At 39.4% G+C, this 27283-nt stretch overlaps 1 protein-coding gene across 2 annotated transcripts in view; it reads right to left on the bottom strand.

Moving 5' to 3' along the window:
• The window catches only part of LOC126251845 (epimerase family protein SDR39U1), a 44643-nt gene that overhangs the window by 916 nt on the left and 16444 nt on the right, over nucleotides 1–27283 (bottom strand). The gene's annotated exons all lie outside the window — the stretch shown is intronic.

Genomic DNA, 27283 nt, shown 5'->3' with positions numbered 1-27283 from the left:
AACCACTACATTTTTTTCATTTCATAAAGTGCACAATTTTACATTTCTAACATTTAAAGCATGTTGCCTCAGTCTTTGCACCACTTTCAAATCTTCTCAAGATCTGACTCAATATTTATGCTGTTTTAAAAATTAGACAGTACTTCATTATGGATACCTCTACCTGCTAAAAATCTGATGTTACTATTTTGTCTGCAAGGTCATTAATATGCAACATGAACAGGGTCCTTGTGAACACGTGGAGCTACTTCTATAACTATCTGTCTCCCTCCATCCAGGAAAACATACTGCATTCTCCCTACTGAGCATTTCTCTGTCTCAAATTTCACTCGAGACAAAATACAGTTAGTCCAGTAAATGCCTCAATCCCATTGACCAAGTTGTCTATCCCAGCAGTCTTTTCTTGTGCTTATAACAGAGTGGATTATTGAAGTATTGATCTTGATTCAGTGGGGGGAGAGGCAGAAGGTGGGGTACAGCATACTGTACGAACTTTTTGAATGTGTGTGTAAAAAGGCATATCTGTATTTTTACAGGAGATTTCTTGATCAATTATCACAGATATAATGGGACTACCACAATAAAGGCATCATTGTTGTCCACCATTGCTACCACCACCACCACTACAGGCGCTCAAAGATTATTCATGGCTACAAATCACTGTTGTCATAAGCAAATGATGAACTGTACAGCTAAATTTAATACATGATCTCTCTCATATTTTTGCCCGCGTAATCACTGGGCTACAAATTATATGTGAATTGATGACTCAAGTTACGGTTCAGGTTCTCTGGATAATTTTAAATTGTGTGATGTAGCAGATCATGCCTATCAGCAAAGTACTTTGCAGACAGCACACTAACCCTGTGTGTTTCAGATTTAGATCCTAGTACAAATGGAAAGGAGAGGAGAAACCATAGTAAGTGATTAGTAAATCAAAGCACTTAAGATCAACTGTCATCAATTACCATTTCAACAATCAGCAAGAGAGAATTTAGTATTTGAAATAATTAATAATAATGTTAACTTTTTTTTTTTTCGCAAGGACCATATTCTGTGACTATTTTGCATCTTGTCATATCTGTAATGACACACACATTCTGTTGATCCTTTTATGCATGTGAGATGGTAGGAGCAAGTCAAAAAATATATAAATTACATAGAACGTTTAAAGCGACTCTAAGGAAAGTACAGTTAATTTACAGAAACACAACTACGTCAAAATAGGCATAGTACAATAATACATAACAGACAATCAAAATATGTGTATAAAACAGTCTATAACTAATTCTTCTAATGAATAAAGTTTAATTGAACAAATCCATCTTTACTTTAGTTTTAAATAAAGTACTGTTACTTCACAGACCTCTGATACTATTAGACAGTGAACTAAACATATTAATATCGGAACACTGTAAACCTTTCTGTGCCGAGGTTAAATTTTTGAAATCACAGTGAAGGTCAGCCTTCCTTCTATTGTGAACATGGTAAATTTCACTGGTTTCATAGTGCACAGGATTGTTAACCATGGAGCTCATAATAGTATTTATTTGGATGCTGTGGTAGCACATGTTTGTTAAAAAAGATTGACATGAATTTCTTGTGGGAAACTCTGCAAATAATTTGTTAGTCTTTCTCTGCAGAAAGAAAATGTTCTTTGGTGTTTGTGAACTGCTGCAGAAAATAACTCCACAGCACATAAGAGTGGAAGTACCCAGAGTGAGTAGATTTTGTGGCACTGATGTTACCATTGTCCTTACTGTAAAAATAGCTGAGGACAAACTTTGTAGGGTCTGGACAACATGATGTTCCCAGGTAACCTTGCCACCAATGCAGAGACCTAAGGATGTGGGACAGTCTACTCTTTATATTTTCTGACTGCTGCGTACAATAGGTTTCTCTTACAGGATTTAGTGATTGAAACTGAAATGGACATAATTAGTTTCACTCATATTTATTGACAGAGAGTTTACTTTGAACCAGGTTACGAGTTCTGAGAGAAGTGTGTTAGCATATCCTCTATAGCGGTGGAATGTTTATTGTACGTCACAGTGCTAGTGCTGTTGTCAAACATAGTGAACAAGCATGTATTGTGAAAAATGTAAGTCATATTTATACACTCTTAAGGCAAAAAGATGCACCAAGGGAGAACTATCCAAACCGTACAGAAAATGATAAATGTGATGACATGTACAAACAAACTACAGGGTGTATACGACCCGGGAGATCCGGGAAAAACCCGGGAATTTTTTAAAATTCCGGGAATTTTTCATTGTTTTAGTTACCAGTTAAATTTTTGTGATTTTGACTGGTAAGAACCAAAACTCTCACAAAGGATATTACTGTATCCCGCTTGTGCAGAATAATACTGCAGCACCAAAACATGAACGAGAGAAAAATAAAACTTCAGTCGCAAAGGAAAAGCGTCTGCCAACCAAAGTGTGTCAAAGGCTTTAGGAAGAATATGCAGTGCGTACTAACAACAAATTGCCTCCGATGAGCGTGACGTGACAGCTGTTTACATTAGATTCGTTTGAGCAGTTGGGGGAGGGCTCATGCGCATGCGCAGTTGAGTCGCGTATGAGTAGTACCTTCTACCGCTTCTGGCTACAGATGTGTGGCTGGACGCCACTATCTAACATTGCCACGGTTCGGAAATATAGTAAATCCGGGGCTGATGCATACAGCATACAGCAGTCGATGTGACCTGTGTGTACGTTCAGTGATTTCCTCTTCGTTTATGGCTCTCGCGTTAAATGAAAACGGATTTTTGTGACTGGGAGCTATCAAATGAATTAAAATAGCTTCGCATAATTACGGAAGGCTAAAATATGTTGTTAGTTTCAGGTTTTATTTCCACCTTTCCGACAGTCAAGCATTAATCGCCTTGCAGAAGAATAAAGTTATTTTTGTCGCTTTGCTAAAGAGATTTGGCTTTTATTAATCTTTTGCGTTGAGGCAGTCAATTTATTTGAAACGAAGTGTTTAATTTCACACTGTTGGCTAGTTTCAACTGTTCGCTGTATCTGAAGTGCACGTTTCCATCTTCTAGCTCGTATGGCATTATGCCATAATAAAGAACCAAACATGAGATAATACGGTCCGAATCTGGACATACGATTGCACACTTTAAGCCGAATTATGAATTTTAGTATGGTTCACGAGTTTTATGACATAATGCAAGATTTTTTAATGTTTTACACGTACGAACATGCAGGCTTCCTGCGTCATCGTAGCTGAACAAGTGCGGTGATGCCTGTTATCTGGCGCTCTCTGGCGACTGCTGAAACAAACCAATTTTAACAGGTCACGGGAAAATATTGCGAATGGTGGTTTGAAAAGTGTTACTTTGAAAGTAAATTTCCTTTTACGCAAGATGAACTATGTGCGAGAATGTACAATGAATTTCTTGAATCACAGAGCGTTTGACTCTCATTTAAAAATCAACTCTTTGAGGACGACCATCTTCAAGGATTTCTAGCCTAGATCACACATTTACGTCATTATTAAAAATTTTACTGGCACATTTGTGAGATGTATCTTTTAAGTGTAACACTCGCGAAAAGATCAGGATTTTATATGTGGAAGGTTAGCTTCTCTTGCAGCTTATTAATCTTCGAGACCAATATTATTTGTGAAAGCTTTGTTTTTCTTGTAGCAAGACTATGTATATTAATTTAAACCATTAACATCTCTTTTTTGTGTGTTCACGTTATTTAAGAGTGATCTTGCTATTGGTTGACTACATCACGTGTCCTATGCTGTCATGAGGTGGCGAGATCACGTGACATGAGCTATGACTGGGTTACAAAAGCGTATCGCAATCTCAATTTCATTGCTTCGGAAAATAACATGCAGTGTTTGGCGGAAGTTGAATTTATACCTCCGTAAAAAATGCAGCGTACATGTTGCTGCACATCAAAGATCTTTCCAAAATGAGTTTTTTCCCCTTGGTTTCATTTTCTAAAGTGCCGGCAGATTCTACGCCTGTGTAGAAAACCATAAACATTCAAGACTGATAAGTTTTACAGTGCCAAGGAAAAGTATACTGTCACTTAACACGGATAAAGTGTATTTTCACCCGGGAGAAAGTGTATTTTCAACCGGGAAATCCGGGAATTTTTTTTCCTTGTCCACATATACACCCTGAACTATTATAATTTCAGAAAAAATGGATGTGAGGGATATCGTGCTACATTCTGTCCAGGGATACATTAGATCATAAAAATCCTGAGCTGATTGGAGGGCCCTGCCCATAATGCTCTAAACCTCAGTTGGGGAGAGATGCATCCTTGCTGGCTAAGGTAGGGTTTGGCAAGCACAAAGATAAGCAGAAGAAATTCTCGCTGTGTTCGGGCAGACATTATCATACCGAAATGTAAGCCCATGAGGGCTTGCCATGAAGGGAAACAAAACAGGGTGTAGAAAATCGTCAACATAACACAAAAACATGAAAAAATGAAAACAAAAGGGATCCTTCTAGGAAATGAAATGACACCCCAGACCATCAATACTGTTTGTCGGGTTGTATGGCATGTGAGTTAGGTTGGTGATCCCATCGCTGTCTGGGGCATCTCCCCATAAGCCTTCACTGATCATTGTGGCCTGGAATCTCACTGGCTGGAGTAGAACTGTGTTCAAAGTCCTCTTTCTAATTGGGCCCCGATTACCAGTGAAGACACGTCTCAAGACACCCCAGCAGTGGTGGGACACTAACCTGACTGTCACCCATGGCCCGACAGCTAGGAGTGATAGTCTGGGTTGCCATTTCATTTTGTAGCACAACCCCTTTGGCTGTCATTTGCGGCACCCTTACAGCACAGTGGTACATCAACAATATTCTATGCCCCATTTTGTTGCCTTTCATGGGATGCCATCCTGGGCTTACATTTCTTTACATGGCACGAGTTTCTATTGCGTGTCTTCATGCTTGTGAAACCCTACCTTGGCCAGCAAGGGTACTGGATTTCTCCACAATTGAGAATGTTTAGAGCATTATGGGCAGGGCCCTTCAACCCGCTTGGGATGGTGATGATCTAATATTCCAACTGGACAGAATTTTGCATGATACCCCTCAGGATAGCATCCAAAAAGTTAGTGAATCAGTGCCAAGACAAATAACTGCTTGCATAATGGTCAAAGGAGGACCAATGTGTTGTTAACTTGTTCAGTTCTTTCTCATGAATAAATCATACGGTTTTTTTGAAATTGTAATTTGTTCATGTGTCCGTGGATGTCGCACAGGTGCAGTGGCAAGGGGGGGGGCTTTAGCTCCCCCCCCCCCTTCCAATGGAGTATCATAGTACACTGGATAAAATGACTTTAGAAATCAGCAAATATATATTACTTCAACAGATTCAATAATTTTTTTAATAATTATGTAGCAATATAGGTTGCAATGTATTTCAAACACATTTTAACAAAAAAATAAGAAAGGAAAATAGCTTACTATCTAAACCGATAAATATCATTTAACTTAAAATGGGCATCGTATTATTTATTAATATACACTGGATGTATATTAATGTACCAATTACAATAATCAAGAAAGCTAAATATGCCGGGTATGCCTACCATCACTTAAATTGCTGACCCTCCAGACAAAAACTTCAAAATCGCCGGACATCTGGGTCAAATCATATTATTTTCCCAGACGTGCACATTCTGTAGACGCGTTTCAGTGCTGGCAACGCCAGCGGGTGCGCACCACTTACCGACCAGTAGATATAAACTACACACAAGAGTAACAGGAATTTGTGAAAGCACATTATAGACAGTTTTTGGAGAGTTATTCACTTTCATTAAAAGGAGAGCTGAAACTATGGAAGAAAAAGTGGGTTGATGAAAGTAAAAGACCTGAAACAACAAAGCTTCTCTACTTTGAGATGAAAAAAAGACTTATTTGAGTAACACAGTGGGGCAGGTGAGACTAAATGGATTGGCTCTGGCAAATATCCATAAAGAAAGAGATATGGACATTGAAAATATCATTGACATATTCAGTAAAAAGAGACAGAGAAGAATAAGAATGACAAATTGGGTAGAAGACAGAAATATCCAGTGAGTTTTGTTACATAATTTTTTTTATATTGTCATCTTCTGTATCCAGAAAATTAATGAAAACTTATTTGTTGTAAGTTGACCTTTTTATGCTGAAACCCTTAGAAAGATCACAAAATATACCAGTTGGCTCAATTTTTTTATGTAGGATTCCAGTACATCGTGAAAGAAAAATACAGGTTCAGTTGTGGACATAGTTTGTTTCCAAAAAGGTGTCTTTCACTGATGGTGTAAAAATTTTTGTGATGCCTCACATCACAAATCTGGTATGAAGTACTTTCTCAATAATTTTTGTGAATGTGGACAAGATAAAGAAAGGATGATAGTTCATGTTTTGTGTTGTATTGCTCTGATTACACCGGATGTGCTGTGAGCAACTGTCGACCATGCCGTGTTATGGATGCAGCATGTTACTGAATCAGGAGTACATACAAAACACATGTTGAAACTTGTGACTATATTCTAACGAATGTGCCAGAATCACTAATATCATGTGTGTAATTGTTTCTCCCCTTTTCCTGCACCCATACCACATTCTGACTGCTTACAGTGCCATATTTCCACCCAGTGGTAGAAAGTGGAACTATTATCTTTTCCAACATACTCCATAAGCACACTGATTAAGAGTCATATCTGTGATGTATACAGCTCACACTGCAGCAGTTGGAACTGCATCAATTTAATTATAACCACCTGGTATTACATTTCCGGTATAGATTTAGCACACTCACTTGCAGATATGTGGCATATAGGCACACTTAAGAACAGAAAAAATAATTTGATTCTGCTGTTTTCAACAGTGTGTATATAACCCATCATTAAACTACTGGTGAGCATTTGACTGAACTCATTTTTGTTTATCTCAACAACCAATATTTCAGTCATAATGAAAAACACCTTCTTTAGAAAAATGATGCAAGTCACTGCATGAAGGTTAGAAATATTTTTTTAAGGAATGAAACGTGCTAAAAAAGTAAAAATAATAAATAAAACATGGGCATCTGATTTGATTTTACTCGAAGCCAAAGTTATAGCTATAAAACAATGATAGTTGATAGTTTATTCTCCCCTGTACATCCATATTCAAGAAACTCAAATAGATGAACTGACTAATATTACTTTCAAATAAGGAAAGTTTTCAAGTTCATCTTAAATCTGCTGGTGACTGATTAAAGATGAATATTGAAATGATCATTAAATTTTACAATAGACAAAAAGTCTAATCATAAGTATGAATTTTCAAGTGTAAATTGGATTTATTTATTCTGTTAGTGACAGATAGCTTTAATCATTTATGAAAGCCAACTGGAGTTTCATTTATCAGCATATATAATATTTTTATAATTCACTTACGTAGCATAAGTACTTCCTTGACATCAGTTATGTTGCCCTGGAAAATTGGTCTGGAAGCCAATAACGAACGGAAACTGTTATGTGAACCAACTGCACAACTTGAAAAGGGCTCAAAGGATGAGAGAAGTAGGTGTGGACTGTACATACTGCATGGCTTAGGGTGACTCATAATAATTACTGTTGACAAAAGACTTTAAACCCTTAATGTTTTTGGGAAATCTTATAATGGTTTTAATGACTTGTAAGCATGTGACATGCATGCTGGTACTTTACAAAGTACCAGTGTTTTAAAACCGAGTGGGACGGCACTTTTCCTTTTCATTTGTGTGCAATGAAGTGAAAACACTTAATCTGACAATAGGGGATAACACAAAAAACTGAAGTATCACAACAAAAAACAAAAGATATCATGTACATCCTCCCTGCAAACCACTGACCTTGCCATGGATGCGTGGCTTATGTGTCAGGCATACAGTAGATGCAACCACAACAGAAGAGTACCTGTAGAAAAGTTAGACTAACATATGGTTTCTGGAGATGTGCAAGGGCAAGAGACTGAATAGCTGTCTGATCTTTAATATTAGCCAACACTGCCTTGCATTGTTCTTACTGTAATCAGCTAAAAGCCAAGTGCAACTAGCCATTATATTTCCCAAGGATGTGCAGCTCTATAATAATATTTGCTGGCGACGTTGGTGTCTTCCTGGATAAAAATATTCCATAGGTAAAATAGCTGCACGGCAGGGACTACGTCATGGGAAAACCTTCTGGTGTTGTACAGTTCATAGCATGGAATGTTATGTCATTTACACCAGGTAGGTAGGTAAGAGACTCTAAAAAAGAAATGCATAAGTTGAAGTTAGATGTAGTGAGAATTTGTGGTCAGTGGTAACAAGAAAGAAAAGAAGAGAACGTCAAATGCAAAGAAGGAATGCAAGGGGAATACGCCTGGTAGGTTTTTTTGCAGAGAGCATAATTTAATAAAGATTAACATTTGATTTATGAAGAAGGAAAGATGGTTGTATATATGGAACAGATCTAGTGGCACAAGGTGGTTTCAGGTATGTTATATAATGGTAAGATAGAGATTTTGAAATTGCAAAACATTTCTAGTGGCAGAAGTGGATTCCACACACAATTTATTGGTTATTAACTCCAGATTAAAACTGAAGAAATTGCAGAAAGATAAGAAATTGAGGACATGGGACCCATATAACTTTGTAAAAAAACATCTGTTGACTTTCAAAGGGAGTATTAGATAACAGTTTAATTTAAGAGAAGACAAATAGGTAGTTGAGAAATGAAACAATGAAGGCAGCAGAGGATTAGATAGACAAAAAGACGAAGTCCAAAGCAGGAACGGCTAAATAGGAAATAAAAAGCTGCAGAAGCATACATCACTATGGCAAAGATTGGTGTCACCAAAAGGAAAAATTAAAGGAACCTTGCAAAATAAAGCAGCAGTTAGATAAATATCAAGAGCACACTTGTCAGATAACAAACCAGGACTAAACAAATTCTAATATGCAGGAAGAGCTGTACAAAGGAAACAAATTTGAAGACAATTTTATAGAACAGGAAGATGAAGGTGGTATCGGGGATAAGGGACTGGAGAAGATTTTGACAGATTTAAGTTGAAACATGGAGCAAATGACTTTGTCAGAATTATAGATAGCCTTGGTATGCAAGAAATGTGATACAGGTGAAATACTGCCAGGCTTCAAGAAGAATGTAATAATTTTGATTCTAAAGAAGGCAGAAGCTGACAAGTGTGAAAATTACAGAAGAATGGCAAGGCCAGTAGAAGGCAACATCTGTGAAGATCAGTTTGTATTCCAGAAAAATTTAGGAACAAGCAAGGCAATGTAGACCCTATGACTTATCTTAGGACAGACTGAAGAAAGGGGGACCTACATTTATACCATTTGTAGATTTAGAAAAAGCTTTTGACAGTGCTGACTGGAACACACTGTCTGCAATTCTGAAGGTAGCAGAGAAACATACAAGCAGCAAAAAGTTATCCATAACTTGAGCAGAAACCAGTTTGCAGATATGAATTGAAAGGCCTATTCCCATTGTTATTTAATCTGGTGCATTGAGGAAGTAGTGCAGAAAACCAAGGAGAAATTTGGAAAGTTCAGAGAGAAGAAATAAAAAAATTGAGGTTTGTCAATGATAAGAAACTGAAAGAGTTGAAAACAAACAAGTTTCCAGGTCCAGATGGAATCCCAATTCAGTTTTACAGAGAATACTCTACAGCATTGGTCCCTTAAGTAGCTGGTATTTATTGTGAATCTCTCGCCCCACAAGAAGTCCTAGGTGACTGGAAAAAGGCGCAGTTGACTCCTGCATATATTATAAGAAAGTGAAAGAAGTGACCAGCACAATTACAGACCAATAGCCTTAACATTGGTTTGCTGCAGAATTATTGAACACATTCTGAGTTCAAATATAATAAATATTATAAAACATATAATATAATAAAAATTATAAAATATAATAAATTTCCCATCCCCAGATCTGTAAGAATTTAGAAAGTTTCGGGTGTGAGGAATTCAGCTTGCACTTTTCTCACATGATATCCTACAAACCATGAATGGAGAGCAACATGCAGATTGTATATTGATAGACTTCCAGAAAGCATTGGACATGGTGCCCCATTGCAAACTGTTGACAAAGGTCTGAGCCTACAGTTTAGGTTCCCAGATATGTGAGTGAATCTAAGACAATAGTACCTAGTATGGCCCTCGATGGCAAGTGTTCATCAGAGACAAGGGTATTATCAGGAGTGCCTCCAGAGGAGTGCGATAGGACTGCTTTTATCCTCTATATACATAAATGACCTGACCGACAGGGTGAGAAGCAATTTATGGCTGTTTGCTGATGACGCTGCGGGGAATGGGGAGGTGTCATCATTGAGTAACTGTGGGAGTATACTAGGTGATTTAGAAAAATTTCTAGTTGGCGTGATGAATGGCAGCTTGCTCTAAATGTAGAAAAATGTAAGTTAATGCAGATGAGTAGGAAAAACAATCTCGGAACATTCGAATACAGCATTAGTAGGTGCATTTCGACACAGTCACAATTAAATATCTAGGTATAACACTGCAAAGCAATATGAAATGGAATTAGCACATCAGGTTGGTAATATGGGAGGCAAATGCTCGACTTCATTTTACTGGGAGAAATTTGGGAAAACATAACTCATCCATAAAGGAGACAATGTATAGAACGTTGGTGTGACCCATTCTTGAGTGCTGTTTGGGATATCCACCAGGTCTGAATATAGGAAGACATCGAAACATCTCAGAGGCATGCTCCTAGATTTGTTACCAGTAGGTTCAATCAGCATGCAAGTATTATGGAGATGCTTCATGAACTCAAACAGGAAACCTTGGAGGGAAGACGATGCTCTTTTCACAAGGCCAGACTTCAGAACGATTCTTCTACCACCACCATGCATTTTCCCTAGGGACTGTGAAGATAAGATGTGAGAAATTAGGCTTCATGTGGAGATTTTTAGACAGTTGTTCTTCGCTCTATTTGCAAGTGGGACATAAAAGGAAATGACTAGTACTGGTACAGGTACCATTCACCACACACAGTGCAGTTGTTTGCGGAGTACATATGTAGATGTAGATGATGTAGAATTTCATCACAGGTGACAAAAGACTTGAAAGATTTTTTGAATGGAAAAGATTATGTCTTGAAAATAAGTTATAAGATGAATATTAAAAAAGTAAAACAAAGGTAATGGAATGTAGTTGACTTAAATCAAGCAGTGATGAAGAATCTACTAGGTGAGTTTTACTTTGGGCAGCAAAATAACTGATAAGGAATATAAGAAGCAGGTTGGCAATAACAAGAAAATTATTTCTGAAACAGAGAAATTTGTTAACACTGAACATAAATTTAATTGTTATGGAATCTTTATTGACAGTTATGTGGGTAGAATAAGTAAGTAATGGAGAGGCACTGAATCAAATTGACAAGGAAATAAAATTTGTGGCAAAACTTGATTAAAAGATGAGATCAGTTGACTACATAAATCATCATCAGGCCACTGTATAACAATGGAATAGCATTTGCAATGTTTGACTAATTTTGTCATTAAAATAAACAAAATGAGATGTACTTCTATTATAAAAAATGACACACATGTACATTTTGCTTATTTTTATGAAAAAACTAGCCAAATATTATTCACGCTTTTCCAGTGTTAGACTGTGACCTGATGATCAATATGTTCAACTGACAGGATTCATCCTGAGGCATCATGGAATTGTTAAGTCAGTAATAGAGGGAAATGTGTAGGGCAAAATTTATAGAGGGAGGTGAAAGGTTGACTGTAGTAAACAGGTTCAAATGGATGTAGCATGTAACAGCTATGCAGAGACAAAGAGGGTTACACACTGTAGACCAGTGTGGAGAGCTTCATCACTGTCATATTTAGACCTATCAGGGGTTTCATATCACTCCAACTGCACAAGCCCCACACTATTACAGAACCTCCTCCAGCTTGAACAGTCCCATGCTGACCATGCAGGGTTCATGGATTCATGAGGTTGTCTCCATACCCGTACATGTCCATTTGCTTGATAGAATTTGAACTGAGACTTGTCTGACCAGGCATCATGTTTCCAGTCATCAACAGTCCAATGTTGGTGTTGATGGGCCCAGGCAACGTGTAAAGCTTTGCATCGCACAGTCATCAAGGGTACACAAGTGGGCCTAGGGGTCCGAAAGCCAATATCGAGGATGTTTCGTTGAATGGGTTGCACGCTGACACTTGTAGATGGCCCAGCATTGAAATCTACGATACTGACAGGTGACACATACATAAGCATCCTGTCTGATCACCTGCACCCATTCAAGTCCATTGTGCATTCAGACAGACTTGGGCTATTCCAGCAGGACAATGCAACACCCCACACGTCCAGAATTGCTACAGAATGGCTCCAGAAACACTCTTCTGAGTTTAAACGTTCCTCTGGCCATCAAACTCCCCAGAGGTGAACATAATTGAGAACATCTGCGGCACCTTGCAACATGCTGTTCAGAAGAGATCTCCACCCCCCTGTACTCTACAAATTTATGAACAGCCCTGCAGGATTCGTGGTGTCAATTCCCTCCAGCACTACTTCAAAAGTTAGTCGAGTCCATGCCACGTCGTGTTGCGGCACTTCTGCATGCTTGCGGGGTCGCTACACAATATTAGGCCGGTGTACCTGTTTCTTTGGCTCTTCAGTGTATGTATGAACTGTGCCAGTTGATTACTATTCTGATAGCAAGTAGGCAATAACGTACAGAACAACACTGCACAGATTATTTTCACAATGCCTACTTGTTAAATAAAGTGTCCCAAAAAGCTGTGTACCATTAGGTCCACGGACCTATGATATTTATGTTGTCTCCAAGAGTATCATCCACACATATTTTATATGTGTGGATGGATATGTGTGTGTGTGCTAGTGTATACCCGTCCTTTTTTCCCCCTAAGGTAAGTCTTTCCGCTCCCGGGATTGGAATGACTCCTTACCCTCTCCCTTAAAACCCACATCCTTTCATCTTTCCCTCTCCTTCCCTCTTTCCTGATGAGGCAACAGTTTGTTGCGAAAGCTTGAATTTTGTGTGTATGTTTGTGTTTGTTTGTGTGTGTATCGACCTGCCAGCGCTTTCGTGTGGTAAGTCAGAAATAAAATGTTATTCATTTAAGAAACTGTTGTAATATATTCCATTGGACACAGGAAGTGCTGTGGACCTACATAGGATTACTTCCAGTTGCATGGAGCATTGTGGCATATATTAGCATTCAACATGGATAAGGGATTATTTCCATTATATATGATGTGGGATGATGATTTCAAATCACAGTAGTTAACGGGATATGACAATAGCAGAACACGAGGGGAAGATTAGATCCCTTCAGGCTGAATTAGATAGAGCTAGGGAGTAACTAATTAGGTTAAGAGGGGAGAAGGGTGAAGAAAAGTGGGAAGTGGTAGCAGGGAACAGGAGCCACAGAAAGAGGACAGTATCTGACAGTTTCATTGTTGGCACAAAAAATAGATTTTCCCTGCTGCCACAATTAAGTAATGAAGAGCCTCATGTAGATGTAGGTGTAGCTGATGCACAGCAGGATTTAGTTAGGAAGCCTGTTGCTTCAGAAAAAGTAAGAAGTAGGAAGAAAATTCTGCTGTTAGGTAGCAGTCATGGAAGAGGTGTGGGCCAACTTCTGCAAGGAAAATTAGGTGAGAGTTATCAGGTCACAAACTTTTTCAAGCCTAGTGCATCTCTCAGCCAAGTGATAGAGGGCATAGGATCTTTGTGTAAAGGTTTCACCAAGGAGGATCATGTTGTAATAGTGGGTGGAGCAGGGAACAGTATCGATAGGGACCATGGCTACAGTATTGAGAGTGACCTGGTAAAAATAGCATCAGCAACGAACCATACTAATGTTGAGTTTGTGCCTGTTTTCAAGTAGTACGACTGACCCAAGTTGAATAGCTCTGTGAAGAGGGTCAATATGGAGTTGAATCGACTGCTTCAGGCTGGCACTGGGTCGGGGATTGGTTTGGTTCCTGTTGACATTATTGGTAGGTGGGGCTTTACTTCTCATGGCCTGCATCTCAATAGAATAGGGAAGGATATACTGGCTATGTTGATAGCAAATTCTTTAAGGGGGGACACTGCAACTCATGGAAGTAGTTCTTTTTTAGGTTAAGCTCATTATCTACACATTCAATATTGAAACAATATGTATCTGAAAATGTTAAGCATAATACTTATGAAGACAAAAAAGTAATAGTAAATTTACTACATCAAAGTATCAGAGGTTTAAAAAACAAAATTAATGAATTTCAGATCTGTTTAGATGAGCTACAGTCTACAAATCCTGTTGATATTATTTACATTTCTGAACATCATTTAGGTAGTGAAATTGAAATGCTTAATATGGAAGGGTACACCTTAGCTTCAAAGTATTTTAGAAAAGAGATGGAGAAAGGAGGAGTTGCCACTTACATTAAAAAGGGTCACAATTATAAAAACATTGACATTCTTAAATACTGTAGTGATCAGCATTTTGAAGCATGCGCCACACAAGTAGAAACACACAAAAGAAAAGTAATTATAGTCACAATATACAGCACTCCAACTGGTAATTTCCAGCTATTCACTAAACAGCTTGATGCAGTATTAAATTTCATAACTTCTAAAAATAATGAACTCATACTAAGTGGACATTTTAATTTAAATTTTCTGGAAGATAGTTACTCAAGATCCATACTAGAGTCTCTTATCATTTCTTATAATCTCATTGTAACAATAACCAAAACTGTTAAGGCTTTCGTGGCCACTTGTTGACAAACTGCCTATTGGCTTCTGTCTCGGGTTCTTCGGCCGACGTTCATCTAATGATTTTTCTGACGTTTCGCCAGCACGAGTGGCTGGCATTGTCAAAGCTTCACCCTCCATTGCCGGTGGTGAACTGGAGGCGAGCTCGCGGCCGCAGACTATATGTACCAGGCACGCCAACATCCGAGGGCTTCTCCGCGGTCATTTCCGGTGCGGTTCTCCTCTTGCTACCTGCGACGGTCGTTCGCTGCAGTACGGGAAGCCAGGATCCGTTTACCTTAAGGCTTTCCTCTTTCTTGTTGAAACTGTTCGCGTGTTTTTGGATTTCTACAGCTTCTCTGAACAAGCGCGTGTAATAGTGCTTCTCTACAGCCAGAACTTCCGTGTCGGCGAATTTTATAACGTGGTCGGTCTCATTCAGTGCGTGCTCTGCCACGGCCGATTTCTCCACCTGCCCCAACCTGCAATGTCGCTTATGCTCTTTGATCCTGGTGTTAATGGATCGTCCAGTCATTCCGACATAAACTTTTCCGCATGTGCAAGGTATGCGGTATATTCCCGACATTGCAAGTGGGTCTCTTTTCTCCTTCGCCGATCTAAGACACTCTTTGATCTTCCTTGTCGGTTTGAAAATCGTCTTTACGCCATGTTTGCGCAATATACGGCCGATTCTGTCCGTCACTCTGGGAATGTATGGCAGAAAGGCCGTACCCGACATTTCTTTTTCTGGTTCCTTACTTCGCCGAGTGTTTGGCTCTGTTACACTTCTAATGTAATTTGTGGAGTACCCATTGCTCCTCAGAACAGTTTCCAGGTGTTGCATTTCTCGTTTGAGGTGTTTGGGCTCACATATTCGTCCTGCTCTCGTTACGAGCGTACTAATCATGCCTCTTTTCTGGCTCGGGTGGTGGTTTGACAGTTTGTGCAGGTATCGGTCCGTGTGTGTCGGTTTTCGATACACGCTGTGTCCCAGGTTTTCGCCGTCCCTTGTGACCAGGACATCTAGAAATGGCAGTTTCTTGTCCTTTTCTACTTCTATGGTAAATGTTATGTTGGCATGTAGGCTATTCAAGTGTCTCAGGAATTCACCGAGCTGTTCTTCACCATGGCTCCACACCACGAAAGTATCATCGACGTACCTGTACCACACCTTAGGTTTGCAAGTCGCCGAGTCCAGTGCCTGTGCTTCGAATTGTTCCATGAAGAAGTTGGCCACCACTGGACTGAGAGGACTACCCATGGCGACGCCTTCCAGCTGTTCGTAGAAATCGCCATTCCACGTGAAATAGCTCGTGGTGAGACATGCATGGAAGAGCTTTTTGATGTCTTGCGGGAACATGGAACCGATGTGCTCCAGAGCGTCGCTGAGTGGCACTTTCGTAAATAACGAAACAACATCAAAACTGACCAGGATGTCGTTTGGCGCAAGTTTCAGCTTCCTCAGCTTCTCAATGAAATGTCCTGAGTCCTTAATGTATGTGTCGGTCTTTCCCACGTGTGGCTGGAGCAGAGAGGCCAAGTGTTTCGCCAGTCTATACGTTGGTGAGCCAGGAGCGCTAACGATCGGTCTCAGTGGAACGTTGTTCTTATGGATCTTCCACTGAGACCGATCGTTAGCGCTCCTGGCTCACCAACGTATAGACTGGCGAAACACTTGGCCTCTCTGCTCCAGCCACACGTGGGAAAGACCGACACATACATTAAGGACTCAGGACATTTCATTGAGAAGCTGAGGAAGCTGAAACTTGCGCCAAACGACATCCTGGTCAGTTTTGATGTTGTTTCGTTATTTACGAAACTGCCACTCAGCGACGCTCTGGAGCACATCGGTTCCATGTTCCCGCAAGACATTAAAAAGCTCTTCCATGCATGTCTCACCACGAGCTATTTCACGTGGAATGGCGATTTCTACGAACAGCTGGAAGGCGTCGCCATGGGTAGTCCTCTCAGTCCAGTGGTGGCCAACTTCTTCATGGAACAATTCGAAGCACAGGCACTGGACTCGGCGACTTGCAAACCTAAGGTGTGGTACAGGTACGTCGATGATACTTTCGTGGTGTGGAGCCATGGTGAAGAACAGCTCGGTGAATTCCTGAGACACTTGAATAGCCTACATGCCAACATAACATTTACCATGGAAGTAGAAAAGGACAAGAAACTGCCATTTCTAGATGTCCTGGTCACAAGGGACGGCGAAAACCTGGGACATAGCGTGTATCGAAAACCGACACACACGGACCGATACCTGCACAAACTGTCAAACCACCACCCGAGCCAGAAAAGAGGCATGATTAGTACGCTCGTAACGAGAGCAGGACGAATATGTGAGCCCAAACACCTCAAACGAGAAATGCAACACCTGGAAACTGTTCTGAGGAGCAATGGGTACTCCACAAATTACATTAGAAGTGTAACAGAGCCAAACACTCGGCGAAGTAAGGAACCAGAAAAAGAAATGTCGGGTACGGCCTTTCTGCCATACATTCCCAGAGTGACGGACAGAATCGGCCGTATATTGCGCAAACATGGCGTAAAGACGATTTTCAAACCGACAAGGAAGATCAAAGAGTGTCTTAGATCGGCGAAGGAGAAAAGAGACCCACTTGCAATGTCGGGAATATACCGCATACCTTGCACATGCGGAAAAGTTTATGTCGGAATGACTGGACGATCCATTAACACCAGGATCAAAGAGCATAAGCGACATTGCAGGTTGGGGCAGGTGGAGAAATCGGCCGTGGCAGAGCACGCACTGAATGAGACCGACCACGTTATAAAATTCGCCGACACGGAAGTTCTGGCTGTAGAGAAGCACTATTACACGCGCTTGTTCAGAGAAGCTGTAGAAATCCAAAAACACGCGAACAGTTTCAACAAGAAAGAGGAAAGCCTTAAGGTAAACGGATCCTGGCTTCCCGTACTGCAGCGAACGACCGTCGCAGGTAGCAAGAGGAGAACCGCACCGGAAATGACCGCGGAGAAGCCCTCGGACGTTGGCGCGCCAGGTACATATAGTCTGCGGCCGCGAGCTCGCCTCCAGTTCACCACCGGCAATGGAGGGTGAAGCTTTGACAATGCCAGCCACTCGTGCTGGCGAAACGTCAGAAAAATCATTAGATGAACGTCGGCCGAAGAACCCGAGACAGAAGCCAATAGGCAGTTTGTCAATAACCAAAACGGCCTTGCTGTGCTGGTACTGCGAACGGCTGAAAGCAAGGGGAAACTACGGCCGTAATTTTTCCCGAGGGCATGCAGCTTTACTGTATGATTAAATGATGATGGCGTCCTCTTGGGTAAAATATTCCGGAGGTAAAATAGTCCCCCATTCGTATCTGCGGGCGGGGACTACTCTAGAGGATGTCGTTATCAGGAGAAAGAAAACTGGCGTTCTACGGATCGGAGCGTGGAATGTCAGGTCCCTTAATCGGGCAGGTAGGTTAGAAAATTTGAAAAGGGAAATGGATAGGTTAAAGTTAGATATAGTGGGAATTAGTGAAGTTCGGTGGCAGGAGGAACAAGACTTCTGGTCAGGTGACTACAGGGTTATAAACACAAAGTCAAATAGGGGTAATGCAGGAGTAGGTTTAATAATGAATAGGAAAATAGGAACGCGAGTAAGCTACTACAAACAGCTTAGTGAACGCATTATTGTGGCCAAGATAGATACGAAGCCCACACCTACTACAGTAGTACAAGTTTATATGCCAACTAGCTCTGCAGATGACGAAGAAATTGAAGAAATATATGATGAAATAAAATAAATTATTCAGATAGTGAAGGGAGACGAAAATTTAATAGTCATGGGTGACTGGAATTCGGCAGTAGGAAAAGGGAGAGAAGGAAACGTAGTAGGTGAATATGGATTGGGGCTAAGAAATGAAAGGGGAAGCCGCCTGGTAGAATTTTGCACAGAGCACAACTTAATCATAGCTAACACTTGGTTTAAGAATCATGATAGAAGGTTGTATACATGGAAGAACCCTGGAGATACTAAAAGGTATCAGATAGATTATATAATGGTAAGACAGAGATTTAGGAACCAGGTTTTAAATTGTAAGACATTTCCAGGGGCAGATGTGGACTCTGACCACAATCTATTGGTTATGACCTGTAGATTAAAACTGAAGAAACTGCAAAAAGGTGGGAATTTAAGGAGATGGGACCTGGATAAACTGAAAGAACCAGAGGTCGTACAGAGTTTCAGGGAGAGCATAAGGGAACAATTGACAGGAATGGGGGAAAGAAATACAGTAGAAGAAGAATGGGTAGCTTTGAGGGATGAAGTAGTGAAGGCAGCAGAGGATCAAGTAGGTAAAAAGACGAGGGCTAGTAGAAATCCTTGGGTAACAGAAGAAATATTGAATTTAATTGATGAAAGGAGAAAATATAAAAATGCAGTAAATGAAGCAGGCAAAAAGGAATACAAACGTCTCAAAAATGAGATCGACAGGAAGTGCAAAATGGCTAAGCAGGGATGGCTAGAGGACAAATGTAAGGATGTAGAGGCTTATCTCACTAGGGGTAAGATAGATACTGCCTACAGGAAAATTAAAGAGACCTTTGGAGATAAGAGAACCACTTGTATGAACATCAAGAGCTCAGATGGAAACCCAGTTCTAAGCAAAGAAGGGAAAGCAGAAAGGTGGAAGGAGTATATAGAGGGTCTATACAAGGGCGATGTACTTGAGGACAATATTATGGAAATGGAAGAGGATGTAGATGAAGATGAAATGGGAGATACGATACTGCGTGAAGAGTTTAACAGAGCACTGAAAGACCTGAGTCGAAACAAGGCCCCCGGAGTAGACAACATTCCATTGGAACTACTGACGGCCTTGGGAGAGCCAGTCCTGACAAAACTCTACCATCTGGTGAGCAAGATGTATGAAACAGGCGAAATACCCTCAGACTTCAAGAAGAATATAATAATTCCAATCCCAAAGAAAGCAGGTGTTGACAGATGTGAAAATTACCGAACAATCAGTTTAATAAGCCACAGCTGCAAAATACTAACACGAATTCTTTACAGACGAATGGAAAAACTAGTAGAAGCCGACCTCGGGGAAGATCAGTTTGGATTCCGTAGAAATACTGGAACACGTGAGGCAATACTGACCTTACGACTTATCTTAGAAGAAAGATTAAGGAAAGGCAAACCTACGTTTCCAGCATTTGTAGACTTAGAGAAAGCTTTTGACAATGTTGACTGGAATACTCTCTTTCAAATTCTAAAGGTGGCAGGGGTAAAATACAGGGAGCGAAAGGCTATTTACAATTTGTACAGAAACCAGATGGCAGTTATAAGAGTCAAGGGACATGAAAGGGAAGCAGTGGTTGGGAAGGGAGTAAGACAGGGTTGTAGCCTCTCCCCGATGTTATTCAATCTGTATATTGAGCAAGCAGTAAAGGAAACAAAAGAAAAGTTCGGAGTAGGTATTAAAATCCATGGAGAAGAAATAAAAACTTTGAGGTTCGCCGATGACATTGTAATTCTGTCAGAGACAGCAAAGGACTTGGAAGAGCAGTTGAATGGAATGGATGGTGTCTTGAAAGGGGGATATAAGATGTACATCAAGAAAAGCAAAACGAGGATAATGGAATGTAGTCGAATTAAGTCGGGTGACGTTGAGGGTATTAGATTAGGAAATGAGACACTTAAAGTAGTAAAGGAGTTTTGCTATTTGGGGAGCAAAATAACTGATGATGGTCGAAGTAGAGAGGATATAAAATGTAGACTGGCAATGGCAAGGAAAGCATTTCCGAAGAAGAGAAATTTGTTAACATCGAGTATAGATTTAAGTGTCAGGAAGTCTTTTCTGAAAGTATTTGTATGGAGTGTAGCCATGTATGGAAGTGAAACATGGACGATAAATAGTTTGGACAAGAAGAGAATAGAAGCTTTCGAAATGTGGTGCTACAGAAGAATGCTGAAGATTAGATGGGTAGATCACATAACTAATGAGGAGGTACTGAATAGGATTGGGGAGAAGAGGAGTTTGTGGCACAACTTGACCAGAAGAAGGGATCGGTTGGTAGGACATGTTCTGAGGCATCAAGGGATCACCAATTTAGTATTGGAGGGCAGCATGGAGGGTAAAAATCGTAGGGGGAGACCAAGAGATGCATACACTAAGCAGATTCAGAAGGATGTAGGTTGCAGTAGGTACTGGGAGATGAAGAAGCTTGCACAGGATAGAGTAGCATGGAGAGCTGCATCAAACCAGTCTCAGGACTGAAGACCACAACAACAACAACAATCTCATTCCCTTAGTACAGTTCCCAACCAGGGTTATGGGTACCAGCAGCACTGCTATTGATAACAGTTTCATAGATACTACCACACTAGCAAATCATAGTATAAATCCGATATTTAATGGCCTTCCAGATCATGATGCCCATTTGCTTACATTTCATATAGTGCGGCCTGATTCAACTAATAACAGGAAGTGGGAAACTATATGAATAATAAATGAAACAGGAATTGTAGGTATAAAAAACTGTTTGAGGAATACAGACTGGAAAGATGTATACAATTCACCCGGGATAAATGAAAAATATGACTGTTTCTCTAATATAGTCATAGGTCACATTGAAAACTGCTGCCCTAAGAAAGTAATCAAAGCAAATAGATTAAATGTTTCAAAACCTTGGAGTACAAATGGAAGAAAAGTATCTTGCAAAACAAAAAGAAGTCTGTACTTAATGTCAAGGGAAAACAATGACTACAGAGCTAAATCACATTACAAATTATATTGCAAAATTCTAAACAAAGTAATCAGAACCTCAAAATGTATTTATTTTCATGAAAAAATAAATGCATCTAATAACAAGATAAAAACTATATGGAACATAGTAAAAAGCAAAACAGGAAATACTAATCAGGCAAATGAGGAAACTATGTTAAATGTAAATAATGAGTTGATTAGAGATACCTCCAAAATTGCAGACACTTTCAATAACTTTTTCCTTTCAGTAGCAGACAACTTAGGTTCACATAGTTCTTCAGAAGACAGCTTAAAATATTTAAAAAATGCACTTCTGCAGAAGTTTGACAAAATTCAACTACATCCTACCTAACCGAAAGAGATTTCTAATATTATTAGCTCTCTTAAAAACAAATGTTCCAGTGGTTATGATGAAATGAGCAATACCATAATTAAATGTTCCTCCTCAGAACTCTGTGACATACTGAGTTACTTATGTAATGAATCCCTCCACAGTGGTACTTTTCCAGATATGCTTAAATATGCTATTGCCAAACCATTACACAAAAAAGGAGACAAATCCTCAGTGGGAAACTTCCATCCTATTTCATTATTGGCAATATTTTCAAAAGTATTTGAAAGGGTTATGTACAACAGACTTTACAAACCCTTAGTACAGAAAAATATTCTCATTCACAATCAGTTTGGCTTTTGGAAAGGATTGTCAACTGATCAAGCTATATTCACTTTTACAGATGATATATTATAATCAAAGTTATTACCACTTGGAAAATTCTGTGATCTGGCTAAAGCTTTTGATTGTGTTAAGCATGATATCCTTATACAAAAGTAAAATATTATGGGATAACAGGAGTAACCAGCTCATGGTTCTGACCCAATCTTTTTAATAGGAAACAGTGTGTGTCTGTATCAGGCTTACCACATAACAACAGTCATTCAAAATATGAAACCATCAGACAAGGGGTGCCCCAGGGCTCTATTTTAGGTCCCTTGTTGTTCCTATTATATATTAATGACCTTCCATATGCAGTGTCACAGAATACAAATTTTGTCTTATTTGCAGATGATACAAGTATTGCTATAAAAAACAGTACCCATGATCTCACTGAGCAATCAGCTAATGAAATATTTGTAAGTAACAATGGGTGGTTCACAGGAAATGGTTTGTCACTGAATTTTGACAAGACCCAGTACATACAGTTTAGTATCTCACAAAGAATACCTGACCCTATAAGTGTAATGTATTCAAACAATGAAATTAAAGCTAAAGCTCTAGACAGTGACAAATTTTTAGGGCTACAAATTGACCATAACCTAAATTGGAAAACTCACACTCTAGACTTAATGACCGCCTTCGTTCAGCTACATTTGCAGTATGCATGATAGCAGAAATAGGTGATTTAAAAATGAAGAAGTTTGCTTATTCGGCCTACTTCCATTCACTAATGAGTTATGGAATCATCTTTTGGGGAAACTCCTCTCACAAAGAAAACATTTTCAAAATTCAGAAATGAGTCATTGTAATTATATCTGATGTCAGTCCTAGATCATCATGCAGAGACCTCTTTAAGAAACTTGGTATTCTAACTACTACTTCACAGTACATATACTCATTGATGTCCTTTGTCATTTCCAACAGGTCTCTTTTTTACAAAAAAAATGGTGCAAAACATGATTATAATACCGGAACCAAAAACAATGTGTGTAAAGGCTATAAAAGCTTAACATTAGTACAAAAAGGAGTCAAATACATGGGTACTCATATATTCAATAACTTACCAGAGCATATCAAAGGTCTTGTAAGTGATAAAGATCGGTTTCAGAATGAATTAAAGAACTTACTGTTGGCCAACTCCTTTTACTCCATTGATCAATATTTTCACACGGATTATAGCTCATAACTCTACAATTTGGCTCTTTCCACATCCCAGAGATTCCTCTCCAAGGGATCCATCAAAATGAAAAATGTAATGTAACACAAATGAGAATTAAAGTTTAATTAATTGTTTATTATCCGCAGACCTATGTGCTGAATGACATGAATTATAGGACCAGTCAGATTCAGCTGACTCACTAAAGTAAAATTCTACCAAGTCCCGTCAAAGCACCAGTTGCATCATTCCCAGTGCTAATTCCCTTTAAAAGTTAAAGTATCATGAGATGCTCATATCACACCAAACATATCGTCCCTCCAAAAATTTAAGTCCTGACTCCTCATGACAATACTTTATCCACGTAGCCAAACTGACAGGCAAACAGACACAGGCGCCTCACATAAGCATGTCTCTTGCAGTAGCCCCACCACCACATTTGTGTCTCGAATTTGTACCCTTTACTGCCACTATGGGTCTCCAACCAACACTGTCCTGATCACCAGACACACAAAGTTGATACATTTTGAACACCACATGATATTTACAAAATAATTGTACCATGACATACACTTAATTTATGAACAAACTGACGCTAAAAACTATGTATCTAGCTTAAACATCCAATGAGTTATTGTGATTTGTAGCATTTGCATAACGGACAGTTCTTTGAACAGCCAAAGTACATCTTAATTTTATGCTGATACAAAAATTGGGATGTCTTTTCTATGGAGAAAAAAGTCCCGTTTTCCAATTATTGACTCAGAACAGATGTAGAGCTTCTGGTTCTTGCACAATTGACAATATTAATAGCACACATTTGGCGTCATTTAATTTTGATCTTCATTTATATAAAAGCAAAGAAATTTATATTTGTTCACACAGTTATTTCTTAATACTAGTGTATGCTGCTACATGGAGCATTCTGTTTATAATGCAGCTTGTTAAAAGTAATATAATATGGTAATTAGTGATGACCTCCTGCCGGTTAAGCAAACGTGTGAATAATATAAGTGTATTATTGATTGGTAGCTCTCACCAAGATCTATCTTTTGACACCCCGTTGACAGAGTTAATTTCAAAGAGTGGTAGTGAAATATGTTTTTTTGATTTGTTGTATCTCTGGAGGTCCTGGTAGGGTTAGAGAGCTCTGATAATCAGTACTTCCATCTCAGCATTATCTTTAATTTGCCATTTTTGCCTACTGAATATCTTTATTTCTTCATGAAATATCACAACAAATGTGAACAACGAAAATGCCACTATACCATTTTTATAGTCAGTCTGAGAGTTGCTTTCTCTTTACATTTAGGCAGCTTGCAGTACATTTAGGCAGCTTGCAGGAGTCTCAAGGGCTAGGTTTCTCCCACCCTCAGCCAATAACTGTCATCTCCTGGGGTGACGTAAAGTAGCTCCTTACCAAGAATGTGTGCCTGTCAGCAAACCACTGGCCATCTGGCTAGTGCCAGCTCATCCTTGTAAATACACAAACCAACTTGAGACCACTAGCTCTCATTTTTCTGTCACATTCCTCATGCACAATGACATGTAATCGGATGAGGACTTCATCATTACAACCACCTACAAGAAATTAACAGTGCTGCCTACCACCACCAATTTCCAGCATGTTTGCAAACGAATTTTTCTTCATTATGAAACTGCTGTGTGCATGCAAAACATCCATAACTTACCACCACATGCACCAGATCAGTTGTTTAGTGCAGTTATATTTATCTCAAAAATTTTTAAGTTAAAAATATTTGATAATTTCTCGATTTGTGCCAATATTGTTCTTACGTTTTTTTTTCCTTTTTTTTTTTCTTTTTCTTTTCTTTTTTTTTTTTTTAAATGCTAAACCTGCTTGTCAAGGAACTATCTTATTATCTTATAGATTGCATTCATTTATATCTGAAATTGGCATCAGCAATAGTTTTGGAGTAAATCAAAGTATATAATGAAAAGGTACACTGATGTTAACGGAAGTAGTGTATATGTTGTGGTCGGTAGCACACCGCATCTCATACACGTCTACCGCAGTGCTCAGGGGTGACAGCACCAAGTTACAAAACCTGAAGATGGGTGTTTAAGAGCCCAAAACCGGTTGTGTGATAATAAAAGAACTTTACAACTAAAGCAGTATTTTCAACCTCTGGGACAAGAGAAAGTCAAATCCACTGAAACAGAAACTGAAGCCACATGCCAGTTTGTTTCGGTAAGACTCAGTAACATGGATGGGTATACACTTCTAATTGGGCCTTTCCATTGACCATTACACTCATCCCCCAGATGCAACCAATAGTTTGAGAGAACAGTTTGTTAATATGTATCTCCCCCCGGTCATACATCACTGACAGAGACTTTCATCTTCCAACAATACTTATTTCTAAACAAAACAATACTAAAGCAACCTAAGGTGGAATGACTACACGAGAGAAACTGTAGGAAAAGCACGTCAGACTGAGATTAATTGAAAGAAACTTAAGGAAATGTAATTCATCCATGAAAGATGTGGCTTACAAAACAACTGTTAGGCCAATTCATGAGCAATGCTCATCAATATGGGACCCTTAGCAGATAGGGTTAATAGAAGGGAAGGAAAAAAATCCAATGAAGAGCAGCACATTTCATCAAGGGAGCATTTACTTTACACAAGGGCATTACAGGGATTCTCAGAGATGCTACAAGAGATGTGTTGTGCATCACGTGGAGGTTTACTATTGAAATTCCCAGAGAGTATATTCTGAGAAGAGTTGGGTAACATATTACTTCCTCGCCTTTACTACTGAAATTCCGAGAGAGAATATTCTGAGAAGAGCTGGGTAACATATTACTTCCTCGCACATATGCCATGCCTAATGAACGGATAATGGAATGTAGTCAAATTAAATCGGGTGATGCTGAGGGGATTAGATTAGGAAATGAGACACTTAAAGTAGTAAAGGAGTTTTGCTATTTAGGGAGTAAAATAACTGATGATGGTCGAAGTAGAGAGGATATAAAATGTAGACTGGCAATGGCAAGGAAATCGTTTCTGAAGAAGAGAAATTTGTTAACATCGAGTATAGATTTAAGTGTCAGGAAGTCGTTTCTGAAAGTATTTGTATGGAGTGTAGCCATGTATGGAAGTGAAACATGGACGATAACCAGTTTGGACAAGAAGAGAATAGAAGCTTTCGAAATGTGGTGCTACAGAAGAATGCTGAAGATAAGGTGGGTAGATCACGTAACTAATGAGGAAGTATTGAATAGGATTGGGGAGAAGAGAAGTTTGTGGCACAACTTGACTAGAAGAAGGGATCGGTTGGTAGGACATGTTTTGAGGCATCAAGGGATCACAAATTTAGCATTGGAGGGCAGCGTGGAGGGTAAAAATCGTAGAGGGAGACCAAGAGATGAATACAATAAGCAGATTCAGAAGGATGTAGGTTGCAGTAGGTACTGGGAGATGAAGAAGCTTGCACAGGATAGAGTAGCATGGAGAGCTGCATCAAACCAGTCTCAGGACTGAAGACCACAACAACAACAATGAACGGAATGAGAAAATCAGAGCTCATATGGAGGATTACTGATAATAGTTCCTCCCATGTGCTAAATGTGAACAGAACAAGAAAGGGTGGAAACATGTCATCTCAGAAGTACTCTCGTGCATACACTGTAAGGTGGCTGGCACATTACAGGTGTAGATGCAGATTGTTAAATGTGTTGCATGAAAATACAACAAGTAGTTTGGAAACTCACTCATGACAGAAATACACTGAGGGAAAAAAAGTCACAACACCATAAAATAATTAATGCCAAGTAATGAAATGTTGAGAAGATATTTGTCTAGGTAACATATGCAAGTGATTAACATTCCAAGATCACAGGTTAATGTAAGCACAAGATAACCCATTGCAAATAGGAAATGCTGGTACATTA

This window comes from Schistocerca nitens, chromosome 4 (genome assembly GCF_023898315.1).
Source record: "Schistocerca nitens isolate TAMUIC-IGC-003100 chromosome 4, iqSchNite1.1, whole genome shotgun sequence".
In the NCBI taxonomy this organism is placed as follows: domain Eukaryota; kingdom Metazoa; phylum Arthropoda; class Insecta; order Orthoptera; family Acrididae; genus Schistocerca; species Schistocerca nitens.
The sequence above is the reverse complement of the archived record's forward strand: the minus strand, read 5'-3'. Positions and strand labels throughout refer to the sequence as shown.